Consider the following 14,182-nt stretch of genomic DNA (forward strand, 5'->3'; position numbering starts at 1 on the left):
CCCGAGTACGGCGATACCCCATATGGGGCCCTAAACTGTTGCCTTGAAATACGACAGGGCTCCAAAGTGAGAGCGCCATGCGCATTTGAGGCCTAAATTAGGGACTTGCATAGGGGTGGACATAGGGGTATTCTACGCCAGTGATTCCCAAACAGGGTGCCTCCAGCTGTTGTAAAACTCCCAGCATGCCTGGACAGTCAACGGCTATCTGGCAATACTGGGAGTAGTTGTTTTGCAACAGCTGGAGGCTCCGTTTTGGAAACAGTGGCGTACCAGACGTTTTTCATTTTTATTGGGGAGGGGGGTTGTATAGGGGTATGTGTATATGTAGTGTTTTTTACTTTTTATTTTATTTTGTGTTAGTGTAGTGTTTTTAGGGTACAGTCGCACGGGCGGGGGTTCACAGTAGTTTCTCGCTGGCAGTTTGAGCTACGGCAGAAAATTTGACGCAGCTCAAACTTGCAGCCGGATACTTACTGTAATCCTCCGCCCATGTGAGTGTACCCTGTACGTTCACATTGGGGGGGGGGGGGGGGGGGGAATCAGTGCAAAACTACAACTCCCAGCATGTACGGTCTATCAGTGCATGCTGGGAGTTGTAGTTTTGCAACCGCTGGAGGCTCCGTTTTGGAAACAGTGGCGTACCAGACGTTTTTCATTTTTATTGGGGAGGGGAGGGGGGCTGTGTAGGGGTATGTGTATATGTAGTGTTTTTTACTTTTTATTTTATTGTGTGTTAGTGTAGTGTTTTTAGGGTACAGTCACACGGGCGGGGGGTTCACAGTAGTTTCTCGCTGGCAGTTTGAGCTGCGGCAGAAATTTTGCCGCACCTCAAACTTGCAGCCGGATACTTACTGTAATCCTCCGCCCATGTGAGTGTACCCTGTACGTTCACATTGGGGGGGGGGACATCCAGCTGTTGCAAAACTACAACTCCCAGCATGTACGGTCTATCAGTGCATGCTGGGAGTTGTAGTTTTGCAACAGCTGGAGGCACACTGGTTGTGAAACACCGAGTTTGGTAACAAACTCAGTGTTTTGCAACCAGTGTGCCTTCAGCTGTTGCAAAAGCTACAACCCCCAGCATGTACGGACAGCGGAAGGGCATGCTGGGGATTGTAGTTATGCAAAAGCTGGAGACACACTGGTTTGCTACTTAACTCAGTGTGCCTTCAGCTGTTGCAAAACTACAACTCTCAGCAGTCACCGACAGCCAACGGGCATGCTGGGAGTTGTAGTTATGCAACCACCAGATGCACCACTACAACTCCCAGCATGCACTTTAGCTGATTACACAACAGCTGAAGGTACACTTTTCCATAGAAAGCATGTGCCTCCAGCTGTTGCAAAACTACAAGTCCCAGCATGCCCATAAGGGCATGCTGGGAGTTGTGGTGGTCTGCCTCCTGCTGTTGCATAACTACAGCTCCCAGCATGCCCTTTTTGCATGCTGGGAGCTGTTGCTAAGCAACAGCAGGAGGCTGTCACTCACCTCCAACGATCCTCGCTGCACCAGGTCAGTCCCTCGTCATCTCCGCCGCCGCCGCTGCTCCTGGGGCCCCGATCCCAACAGGGGCGCCGGGGATCGGGGTCCCCAGCACCCGGGGTGCACGTCCCGCACCCGCTCACGTCCTCCGGAAGAGGGGCGGAGCGGGTTGCGGGAGTGACACCCGCAGCAGGCGCCCTGATTGGTCGGCCGGTAATCCGGCCGACAAATCAGGGCGATCGTGAGGTGGCACCAGTGCCACCTCACCCCTGCAGGCTCTGGCTGTTCGGGGCCGTCGGAGACGGCCCCGTACAGCCTGTAATTCCGGGTCACCGGGTCACTGGAGACCCGATTGACCCGGAATCCGCCGCAGATCGCTGGACTGAATTGTCCAGCGATCTGCGGCCATCGCCGACATGGGGGGTCATAATGACCCCCCTGGGCGATATGCCCCGATGCCTGCTGAACGATTTCAGCAGGCATCGGGGACCGGCTCCGCTCCAGATGGTTGCGGGGGGGCCGGTAAAACACATGACGTTCTCATACGTCATGTGTCCTTAAGGACTCGGAAATGGAGACGTATGAGAACGTCATGTGTCCTTAAGGGGTTAACATCGCCGGGTTCACTGAAAAGGACTTTTTCGGTCATTTTTTCAGTGACGACTTTGTTAATCTAATGGTTACACAGACGAATCTGTACGCCCAACAGTTCGTCGCCGCTAACCCGGGCTCACTTTTAGCTAGACCCGGTGGCTGGACTCCAGTCGATGCAGCCAAAATGAGGACCTTTTGGGGCCTTGCGCTGCATATGGGTCTAGTTAAAAAACCCAGTGTCAGGCAATATTGGAGTGGGGACGTCTTTTACCAGACACCCCTCTACAGTATGGCCATGGCACGTTCCCGGTTCGAGGCCATTCGGAGATGTTTGCATTATGCTGATAATGCGGCATGTCCCCCCCGAACTGATCCCGCGTATGACCGCCTGTATAAAATCAGGCCGGTCATCAATCACTTCGGGGCCAGATTTTGGGAGGCCTATGTCCCTGGAAGGGAGGTCGCTATTGATGAGTCGCTCATCAGCTTTAAGGGGAGACTCAGCTTCCGGCAATACATCCCTACCAAGCGAGCGTGGTATGGCGTGAAGATGTATAAACTTTGCGAGAGTACCTCCGGGTACACTTGCAAGTTTATGGTGTATGAGGGACGAGATTCCTGCATTGAACCCCCAGATTGTTCCCCCACTCTGGGTGTTAGCGGGAAAATCGTTTGGGGCCTTTTGCACCCATTGCTAGATAAAGGTTACCACCTTTACGTGGATAACTTTTATACTAGTATCCCTCTCTTCACATCCCTCGCCGCCAGATCCACGCTCGCTTGTGGGACAGTCCGGAAGAATCAAAGAGGCCTTCCTTCCTATCCTCTGCAGACTCCTATCCCCCGGGGTGAGTCCCGTGCCCTCACCCATGATAACCTGTTGTTGGTCCGGTATAAGGACAAGAGGGATGTCCTTATGCTCACCACAATTGATGGGAATGGCAGCACCCCTGTCCCTGTGCGAGGTACCGTGGGACCGGTCCTCAAGCCCGATTGTATTCTGGACTACAATCGGTATATGGGGGGAGTTGATCTTTCTGATCAAGTCCTCAAGCCATATAATGCCATGCGGAAAACAAAGATATGGTACAAAAAAGTTGCGGTCTACATGGTACAGGTTGCCATGTACAACTCTTTTGTACTGTACAAGAACGCTGGCAACACAGGGACATACCTGGAGTTCCAAGAGGAAGTTCTAAAGGCCCTCATCTATGGTGACCACCAAAGAGCGGGTCAGAGCACCTCTGGAACTTCAGGTCCCCGGATCGTCCCCGGCCAACACTTTCCAGGTGTGATCCCCCACACTGGAAAGAAGGGACGATCTCAGAAGAAATGCAGAGTGTGTCGCAAGAGGGGGATTCGGAAGGACACCACCACTCAATGCGACACTTGACCCGATCATCCGGGCCTCTCTATAGGCTGCTTCAGGGAGTATCACACTTCCATGGAGTACTAAATTTTCCGTCATTTGCCCTAATTTTCATTACCCACAATTCGACTCCAATGTACCAGTCCAGGGTACATTGTCTTCCAAATTTTATACCAAACCCCCCCCCCAAAAAAAAAAATAACCTTTTTCTCAATACCCCCAATATCTTTTTTTTTTTCTTCCCCCTAAAAAATGGGTCATGGGACACAGAGTCAACAGCATTGGAGGTTTGCAGTTGCCTCAAATGCGCAACGCTCTCTCTCCCCACCTGAGCGGGTTGCGCATTTGAGGTAACAGAATAGGGACGGCCCCACACATCCCCTTCCCAGAATGATGATTCAGAGTATAGGGTTTGGGGCGGGCATCCTTTTTACTTTTGGCTGTACTCTGGGTCATCATTCTGGGAAAATAATTGGCATATCAGTTCTAAAATTGCAATTTTCTTCCCCCCATAGTACACTTCATCCATTCCTGGAAAATAAATGAAGGGAACACCCATCTGTTCCAAATCTCCACTTCACCCTATACACCTTCCCTAGGGGTTCTCGCTGAGCTCTGTCGTATTTCCAGGCGACAATTCAGAGTCACATGTTAGTTGTTCCCAAAAAGATGAAGCAGAGCATAGGTTGAAAATTGCAATTTTCAAAAGCTACCCTTCATCCATTCCTGGAAAATAAATATAGGAAACACCTGTGTGTTAGAAAGTTCCTCTTTACCCCTATACCCATTCCTCAGGGTGGGTACTTTCTGTAATGGTGTCACATGTGGGTGTTTCATTTTTGTATTTTCCTCGGAATGTATGTAACCGTCAGCTACTGATATGCCATAGGCCACAAATACAAAGTGACCTCTATGACTTCTGAGCCTTGTTGTGCGCCCGCCCAGCACGTTACCCCATATGTGGATGGATTTTTATAGTCAGGGGAAAAAGCCCTCCAAAATTTGTAACCCAATTCCTCATATTACCCCTTGTGAAAATGTTAAAAATTGGGTAACCCCAGCATTTTAGTGTAAAAAAATCTAATTTTTCAATTTAGGCCCACTTTTCAAAAAACCTGTGAGGTGTAAGAACTCACTGTAACACTGTTACGTTCCCCGAGGGGTCTAGTTTCCAAAATGTAATGCCATGTGGTTTTTTTTCTGCTGTCCTGGCACAAAAGGGGCTTCCTAAATGAGGCATGCCCCCAGAGCAAAATTTGCTTCCAAAAAGCCAAAATGTGACTCCTTCTCTTCTGAGACCTGTAGTGCGCCAGCAGAGCACTTTTTACCCCCATATGGGGTGTTTTCTGAATCGGGAGAAATTGGGCTTCAAATTTTGGGGGGCATTTTCTGCTATTACCCTTTTCAAAAATGTTAAATTTTTGGGAAAACAAGCATTTTAGGTAAAAAATTTAACTTTTTTTTTACATTTGCAAAAGTCATGAAACCCCTGTGGGGTATTAAGGTTCACTTTACCCCTTGTTATGTTCCCCAAGGGGTCTAGTTTCCAAAATGGTATGCCATGTGTTTTTTTTTGCTGTCCTGGCACCATAGGGGCTTCCTAAATGCGGCATGCCCCCAGAGCAAAATTTGCTTCCAAAAAGCCAAGTGTGACTCCTTCTCTTCTGAGACCTGTAGTGCGCCAGCAGAGCACTTTTTACCCCCATATGGGGTGTTTTCTGAATCGGGAGAAATTGGGCTTCAAATTTTGGGGGGCATTTTCTGCTATTACCCTTTTCAAAAATGTTTAATTTTTGGGAAAACAAGCATTTTAGGTAAAAATTTTAAATTTTTTTTTTACATTTGCAAAAGTCATGAAACCCCTGTGGGATATTAAGGTTCACTTTACCCCTTGTTATGTTCCCCAAGGGGTCTAGTTTCCAAAATGGTATGCCATATGTTTTTTTTTTTTGCTGTCCTGGCACCATAGGGGCTTCCTAAATGCGGCATGCCCCCAGAGCAAAATTTGCTTCCAAAAAGCCAAATGTGACTCCTTCTCTTCTGATACCTGTAGTGCGCCAGCAGAGCACTTTTTACCCCCATATGGGGTGTTTTCTGAATCGGGAGAAATTGGGCTTCAAATTTTGGGGGGTATTTTCTGCTATTACCCTTTTCAAAAATGTAAAATTTTTGGGAAAACAAGCATTTTAGGTAAAAAATGTTACTTTTTTTTTACATTTGCAAAAGTCATGAAACCCCTGTGGGGTATTAAGGTTCACTTTACCCCTTGTTATGTTCCCCAAGGGGTCTAGTTTCCAAAATGGTATGCCATGTGGTTTTTTTTTTTGCTGTCCTGGCACCATAGGGGCTTCCTAAATGCGGCATGCCCCCAGAGCAAAATTTGCTTCCAAAAAGCCAAATGTGACTCCTTCTCTTCTGAGACCTGTAGTGCGCCAGCAGAGCACTTTTTACCCCCATATGGGGTGTTTTCTGAATCGGGAGAAATTGGGCTTCAAATTTTGGGGGGTATTTTCTGCTATTACCCTTTTCAAAAATGTAAAATATTGGGGAAAACAAGCATTTTAGGTAAAAAATGTTACTTTTTTTTTACATTTGCAAAAGTCATGAAACCCCTGTGGGGTATTAAGGTTCACTTTACCCCTTGTTATGTTCCCCAAGGGGTCTAGTTTCCAAAATGGTATGCCATGTGTTATTTTTTTGCTGGTTTGACACCCTAGGGGCTTCCTAAAGGTGACATGCCCCCCAAAAACCATTTCAGAAAAATGTTCTCTCCAAAATCCCCTTGTCGCTCCTTCGCTTCTGAGCCCTCTACTGCGCCCGCCGAACAATTAACATAGACATATGAGGTATGTGCTTACTCAAGAGAAATTGGGCTACAAATACAAGTAAAAAATTTTTCCTTTTACCTCTTGCAAAAATTCAAAAATTGGGTCTACAAGAACATGCGAGTGTAAAAAATGAAGATTTTGAATTTTCTCCTTCAGATTGCTGCTATTCCTGTGAAACACCTAAAGGGTTAAAACACTGACTGAATGTCATTTTGAATACTTTGGGGGGTGTAGTTTTTATAATGGGGTCTTTCATGGGGTATTTCTAATATGAAGACCCTTCAAATCCACTTCAAACCTGAACTGGTGTCTGAAAAATAGCGAGTTTGAAAATTTTGTGAAAAATTGGAAAATTGCTGCTGAACTTTGAAGCCCTCTGGTGTCTTCCAAAAGTAAAAACTCATAAATTTTATGATGCAGACATAAAGTAGACATATTGTATATGTGAATAATAAAAAAAAATTAATTGGAATATCCATTTTCCTTACAAGCAGAGAGCTTCAAAGTTTGAAAAATGCAAAATTTACAATTTTTTCATGAAATTTTGGGATTTTTCACCAAGAAAGGATGCAAGTTACAACAAAATTTTACCACTATGTTAAAGTAGAATACGTCACGAAAAAACAATCTCAGAATCAGAATGATAACTAAAAGCATTCCAGAGTTATTAATGTTTAAATTGACAGTGGTCAGATGTGCAAAAAACGCTCCGGTCCTTAAGGCCAAAATGGGCTTGGTCCTGAAGGGGTTAAATTTAAGGCAAAAAGCCTTCCTGCATGTTATACGCCAGAAATGATGGTGGGGGGGAGGCACTAAAGGCTTAGTGTCTATAGTGGTGGTCTATGACAGGGGGAAATGATGAGACATGGGGGGATGATCAGACATGGGGGGTGGCGATGAGAGGGGTAAATGTGGCACAGGGACTGATAAAAGGGAAGGAATGATGTGGCACTGGAGGGGACGGGACCAATCAGGTGCAGAAGAAAACGAAGTTGGGGGGAATGATGTGGCATTTAGTCCAAGTCATTTATTTTACATTTTATTTTTTTTACTTTAATTTCCCTGTTAAAATGGGGGTGCGTGTTATACGCCGATAAATATGGTAGTTTATCCTTTCAGCAGAGCCCAGAATCCGTAATTTCCACGTCATCAATTCTGCAGTGTGCACGGTGCAGCAGAATTCCATTCAAATCAATAGAAGGCTGCTGCACTGGAATTTCCAAGCAGAATTACTCGGCTCAGAAATTCTGTAGTGTGAATGGGCCATAAGAGAAGCACACACAAGTTCAGGGTTAATGGAATAAAATCAAATAAAAAATCTATCTGTATATATAAAACTCAATGTGTGTGTATGTGGATTATTCCGATAATACTTGGTCACATGTTACTTATATGTCCACTTAAAATATAGGATAGCTAATTTAACCCTTAACTACCCCCATTTGCCAGGGTCGGGGTTTTTGTTTAAAGTCCCATGCAAATCAATGTGAAATGTATGTTCCCACATAACATCCGTACGGCTGGAGATATTTCAATAATACCTGGTACACATATTACTTATATGTCAAATAAAAAGATATGATACACCCTTACTCCACAAGCTCCGCTCTGCATCTCCTGGTGAATGTGTCAGTCCGGCTTGCAAGCCTCATCCCATCTCACAAAGACATGTCCACTGTTTAAGCCCCACCCCTTTTATTATCTACCCTTTTTGTGCATCGGTCTGGCTTGCAAATCACGCCCAGTCCCACAAAGCAACGTCCCCTTCCATTTTCAGCTTTCAATATCTTCATCACAAATCAGTCCCACCTGAGGACAAGAAATGAGGATGGGACATAAGGAAGGGATATGAGTTCGGGATATGAGGACGGGAATCAAGACGTGATGTGAGGATGGGATATGAGATCGGCTTATGAGGACGGGATATGAGGTCGAGATAGGAGGATGGGAAAAGAGGTTGAGATAGGATGTCGGGATTTGAGGACGGGATATGAGGATGAGATGTGAGGTTGAGATATGAGGACAGGATAGGAGGTGGGGATAGGAGGATGGGATAGGAAGTCGGTCACGATAGGAGGACAGGATATGAGGTCGAGATATGAGGATGGGATAGGAGGTCAGGATATGAGGTCGAGATATGAGGTCGGGATATGAGGATGGGATATGAGGTTGAGAAATGAGGATGGGATATGGGGTTGGGATATGACAACAATATATGAGGATGGAATATGAAGTCAAAAGCTTTCTCCTTTGTAGATTTTCCTCCCCAACAAGAATTAGGAAGGAAAAACTCAATGGCCCTGATTTACTAAAATCCAAGTGTTCTTTCTGGAGTGTTTTAGATTTCATTCCTCTTTTTCTGGGAGCTGATTTCTGGCAGCGATCCACTGCTGAGGTAGCCTGAGGGCTTACCTCTCCTGCTGCGGCGGCTCTGGTGCTCAGAATGATAAAGCCTGGCAGGGCCAGGCTTTATCAATCGAGCGCAGAGCACACAGATCAATGGGATTGTATGTATTCCCATTGATCTGTATGAGGAATCAAATGATTCCTCCTAAAAGTCCCCTAAGGGGACTAAAAGTGTAAAATAAAAGTTTAAAAAAAGTTTAAAAACACACAAAATAATAAAGTTATAGGAGTCAGAAGAGGACAATTTTAAATGTACTTTTTTCCAAAAGTACGACAAAATCAAACCTATATAAGTAGGGTATCATTTTAATCATATGGACCTACAGAATAATGATAAGGTGTCATTTTTACCGAAAAATGTACAGCGTAGAAATGGAAGCCCCCAAAATTAACAAAATGGTGTTTTTTCTTCAATTTTGTCACACAATGATTTTTTTTTCTGTTTCGCTGTAGAGTTTTGGGTAAAATGACTGATGTCATTACAAAGTAGAATTGGTGGCGCAAAAAAAAAGCCATAATATGGATTTTTAGGTGCAAAATTGAAAGGGTTATGATTTTTAAAATGTAAGGAGGAAAAAACAAAAGTGCAAAAACAGAAAAATGATTGGTCCTTAACCCCTTAAGGACTCAGGGTTTTTCCGTTTTTGCACTTTCGTTTTTTCCTCCTTACCTTTTAAAAATCATAACCCTTTCAATTTTCCACCTAAAAATCCATATTATGGCTTATTTTTTGCGTCGCCAATTCTACTTTGCAGTGACATTAGTCATTTTACCCAAAAATGCATGGCGAAACGGAAAAAAAAATCATTGTGCGACAAAATCGAAAAAAAACGCCATTTTGTAACTTTTGGGGGTTTCCGTTTCTACGCAGTGCATATTTCGGTAAAAATTACACCTTATCATTATTCTGTAGGTCCATACGGTTAAAATGATACCCTACTGATATAGGTTTGATTTTGTCGCACTTCTGGAAAAAATCATAGCTACATGCATGAAAATGTATATGTTTAAAAATGTCATCTTCTGACCCCTATAACTTTTTTATTTTTCCACGTACAGGGCAGTTTGAGGACTCATTTTTTGCGCCGTGATCTGAAGTTTTTATCGGTATGATTTTTGTTTTGATCACTTTTTGATCACTTTTTATTCATTTTTAATGGTATAAAAAGTGACCAAAATACGCTTTTTTGGACTTTGGAATTTTTTTGCGCGTACGCCATTGACCGTGCGGTTTAATTAATGATATATTTTTATAGTTCGGACATTTACGCACGCGGCGATACCACATATGTTTATTTATTATTTTTTTTTTCACTGTTTTATTTTTTTATGGGAAAAGGGGGGTGATTCAAACTTTTATTAGGGGAGGGGTTAAATGACCTTTATTAACACTTTTTTTTACATTGTCTTTGCAGTGTTATAGGTCCCATAGGGACCTATAACACTGCACACACTGATCTCCTATGCTGATCACTGGCGTGTATTAACACGCCTGTGATCAGCATTATCGGCGCTTGACTGCTCCTGCCTGGATCTCAGGCACGGAGCAGTCATTCGTCGATCGGACACCGAGGAGGCAGGTAAGGGCCCTCCCGGTGTCTGGTCAGCTGTTCGGGACGCCGCGGTGAAAATTTCACCGCGGCGGTCCCGAACAGCCCGACTGAGCAGCCGGGTCACTTTCAGTTTCACTTTAGAAGCGGCGGTCAGCTTTGACCGCCGCTTCTAAAGGGTTAATACCGCACATCGCCGCGATCGGCGATGTGTGGTATTAGCCGCGGGTCCCGGCCGTTGATGAGCGCCGGGACCGACGCGATATGATGCAGGATCGCGGAGCTGGCGCAGGACGTAAATATACGTCCTGCGTCGTTAAGGGGTTAAAAACATCCCCCTCCACAAAAAAAAATGATATGCCTTTAATTGTATATACATACAATTAAAGGCATATTTTAAAGTTTAAAAAGCTGTGACTTTGCCAAAATCACTCGCTATTGGTAGTTTTTACACATCCTCTTGGCTGTAGGTTATTCTGTGAGCCAAACTCACATTTTTCAGGAGTGATTTTGGAAGTACTGTAATTTCTGCCTTGGAACATGCCCATTTTTTTTGTTAACTATGCCCGTTTTCTTGTAATAAAAAAACACTCCGAGTGTTTTCAAAAGTGTAGGCTGTCTGGTGTAAAATTTGGGCGCAGAATTAGTCGCACGGATGGTGCGACAAAAATTTAGGCACATAAACCGAGAAAAAAAGTCGGTTTTACTTAAGCTACATCCCCTTCTATTTTCAGCTTACAATATCTTCATCACAAATCAGTCCCACCTGAGGACAGGATATGAGGATGGGACATAAGGACGGGATATGAGGAAGTGATATGAGGATGGGATATGAGGTTGGGATATGATGATGGGATATGAGGTTGAGATATGAGGATGGTATATGAGGACGGAATATGAGGTCAGGATAGGAGGTCGAGATATCAGGATGGGATATGAGGTCAGGATAGGATATGAGGTCGGAACATGAGGATGGGATATGAGGTCGAGATATGAGGACGGGATTGGAGGTCGGGATAGGAGGTCGAGATATGAGGTCAAGATATGAGAATGGGATATGAGGTCGGGATACGAGGACGGGATATGTGGTCGAGATAGGAGGACGGGATATGAGGACGGGACATGAGGTCGGGATATGGGGTTGGGATATGACAACAATATATGAGGATGGGATATGAAGTCAAAAGCTTCCTCCTTTGTTTATTTTCCTCCTCAACAAGGATTAGGAGGGAAAAACCGGGCAACGCAGGGTACTCAGCTAGTGTATATATAAAACTCAACGTGTGTGTGTGTATGTATGTGTGAATGTATGTTTGTTCCACAATCACGTCCAAACGGCTAAAGATATTAACATAAAACTTGGTACACATGTTACTTATATGTCAACAACAAACATAGGATAGGTGATTTAACCCTTACTCACCCCCATTTGCCAGGGGCGGGGTTTTGTTTAAAGTCCCATACAAGTCTATGGGAAATATATGTTACTGCATAACTTCCAAACAGCTGGAGATATTTTGATAATACTCAGTCACATGTTATATATATGTCCACTTAAAATATAGGATAGTTAATTTAACCCTTAACTACCCCCATATGTGAGAGTCGGGGTTTTTGTTTAAAGTCCCATGCAAATCAATTGGAAATGTATGTTCCAGCATAACTTCCGTACATCTGGAGATATTTCAATAACACCTGGTACACATATTACTTATATATCAAATAAAAAGATGTGATAGTTAAATTAACCCTTACCTACAGTCTTATATAAAAGATGGCTTTTTGTTTCAAGTCCTATGCAAGTATATGGAACTTCCAGTACCTTACTCCACAAGCTCCGCATCTCCTGGTGAATGTGCAATCTGGCTTGCATGCCACACCCCACCTCACAAAGACATGTCCACTGTTTAAGCCCCACGCCTTTTATTATCTACACTTTTTGTGCATCAGTCTGGCTTGCAAATCACGACCAGTCCCATAAAGCCACGTCCCCTTACAATTTCAGCTTACAATATCTTCATCACAAATCAGTCTCACCTGAGGACAGGATATGAGGATGGAACACAAGGATGGGATATGAGGTCGGGATATGAGGACAGGATATGAAGTCGAGATATGAGGACGGGATATGAGGTTGAGATAGGAGGACGGGAAATGAGGTCAAGATAGGAGGTCAGGGTATGAGGACAGGATATGAGGATGGGATATGAGGTTGAGATATAAGAACGGAATATGAGGGCAGAATATGAGGATGGGATAGCAGGTCGGGATAGGAGGTCGGGATATGAGGAGGGGAAATGAGGTCGGGATATGAAGTCGAGATAGGAGGACGGGATAGGTGGTCAGGATATGAGGTCGGGATAGGAGGTCAGGATAGGAGGTCGGGATAGGAGGTCGAGATAGGAGGTCAGGATATGAGGTCGAGATAAGAGGACGGGATAGGAGGTCGGGATATGAGGACGGGATATGAGGTCGAGATAGGAGGATGGGATATGAGGTTGAGATATGAGGACGGGATATGGGGTTGGGATATGACAACAATATATGAGGATGGGATATGAATTCAAAAGCTTCCTCCTTTGTTGATTTTCATCCTCAACAAGGATTAGGAAGGAAAAACCGGGCAACGCCGGTTACTCAGCTAGTAAATAAATAAATTACCATTTTTTTTTTACTGAAAGTCACATGTATAATGGAAGCTTTAAAATAAAGTAAATACATTTTTCCTGCCAACTTGTGTCATACAGTACCTCAGAATGTAGACTATTTTGCCCAATTCCTGTGAGCTTACTATAGATACTTGGGATAATCATTGCATGAAACAAGTTTGTATTCTTACATGTATGATCTATTTTTTTTGTGAGTGGAAACTCATAAAAATAACTCTGTTTTCCAGGGGCAAAACTGGGTAGGATGGTTGGCTCAGGGTCTAAGTTCCAGGAATGGAGAGGAGATGAGGTGTAGTCCAGCTCCCAGGTGAAGATGGTGGTTAAAACTTAACCTTTAATAGGTCAATTAAAAAATGAATGCAAAAAATACAAAAATTTGCGACATGTCACATTAAAATTGTGAGAGAACGCCGACGCGTTTCGAGACTTAGCTCTTAATCATGGCCATGATTAAGAGCTAAGTCTCGAAACGCATCGGCGTTCCCTCACAATTTTAATGTGACATGTCACATATTTTTGTATTTTTTGCATTCATTTTTTAATGGACCTATTAAAGGTTAAGTTTTAACCACCATCTTCACCTGGGAGCTGGACTACACCTCATCTCCTCTCCATTGCTGCTACGGGGAAGAATGGCTTCCCCAGATCCATGCTCCCGGACTCATATGCACTCTGTCGGCACAACAACATGTGGTGAGCTGATTCCTTTTCTTTTGTCTAAGTTCCAGAGGGGCACAAAGAAAATAAGTAGATAATCATGCCAGCTCTCATATTCAGGAGAATTAAGATGTTCTATTTTAATAAATTTTCAAGTTCTCGTAATTTATATTAAAGTTTCTTCTCTCACTTAGAGCAGAGAATAATGTGGCCCTGAGCTCACCCAGAACCCATTTTTCTGTCTACTGACATATATGCCATATACAGCGATTCAACAACTGTACGGCGGTCCCTGCACTGTATAAGGTACAGGGGTGTAACAAGTCAAAATAATAAACTGAACAACAGAATAACATAATAAATAACAACAGTACCGAGGTCAAGGAAACAGGTCAGGATACAAAGGGCAAACTAGCAAGAACACACAGGGAACCAGGATAATATATAACAACAGGTATGCAAATTATAATATATAGAGTACTAACTAACAGCTTCAGGTCTCATATACAGCAGGTATATGAGTAATGACAAACAGGTTTCCCGGATATAGTGGCAATTTTACCAGAAATGAAGGTAAATGAACAGGTAACTAAAGTCAGGACACTATACCATGGTGTAGTACA

General features: G+C 43.8%; 1 protein-coding gene across 2 annotated transcripts in view; it reads right to left on the minus strand.

The window, feature by feature from the left end:
- LOC130358612 (S-formylglutathione hydrolase) overlaps positions 1 to 14,182 on the minus strand; it is a 140,295-nt gene that overhangs the window by 97,525 nt on the left and 28,588 nt on the right. The window lies entirely within an intron of this gene.

This window comes from Hyla sarda, chromosome 2 (genome assembly GCF_029499605.1).
Source record: "Hyla sarda isolate aHylSar1 chromosome 2, aHylSar1.hap1, whole genome shotgun sequence".
Taxonomy (NCBI): Eukaryota; Metazoa; Chordata; class Amphibia; order Anura; family Hylidae; genus Hyla; species Hyla sarda.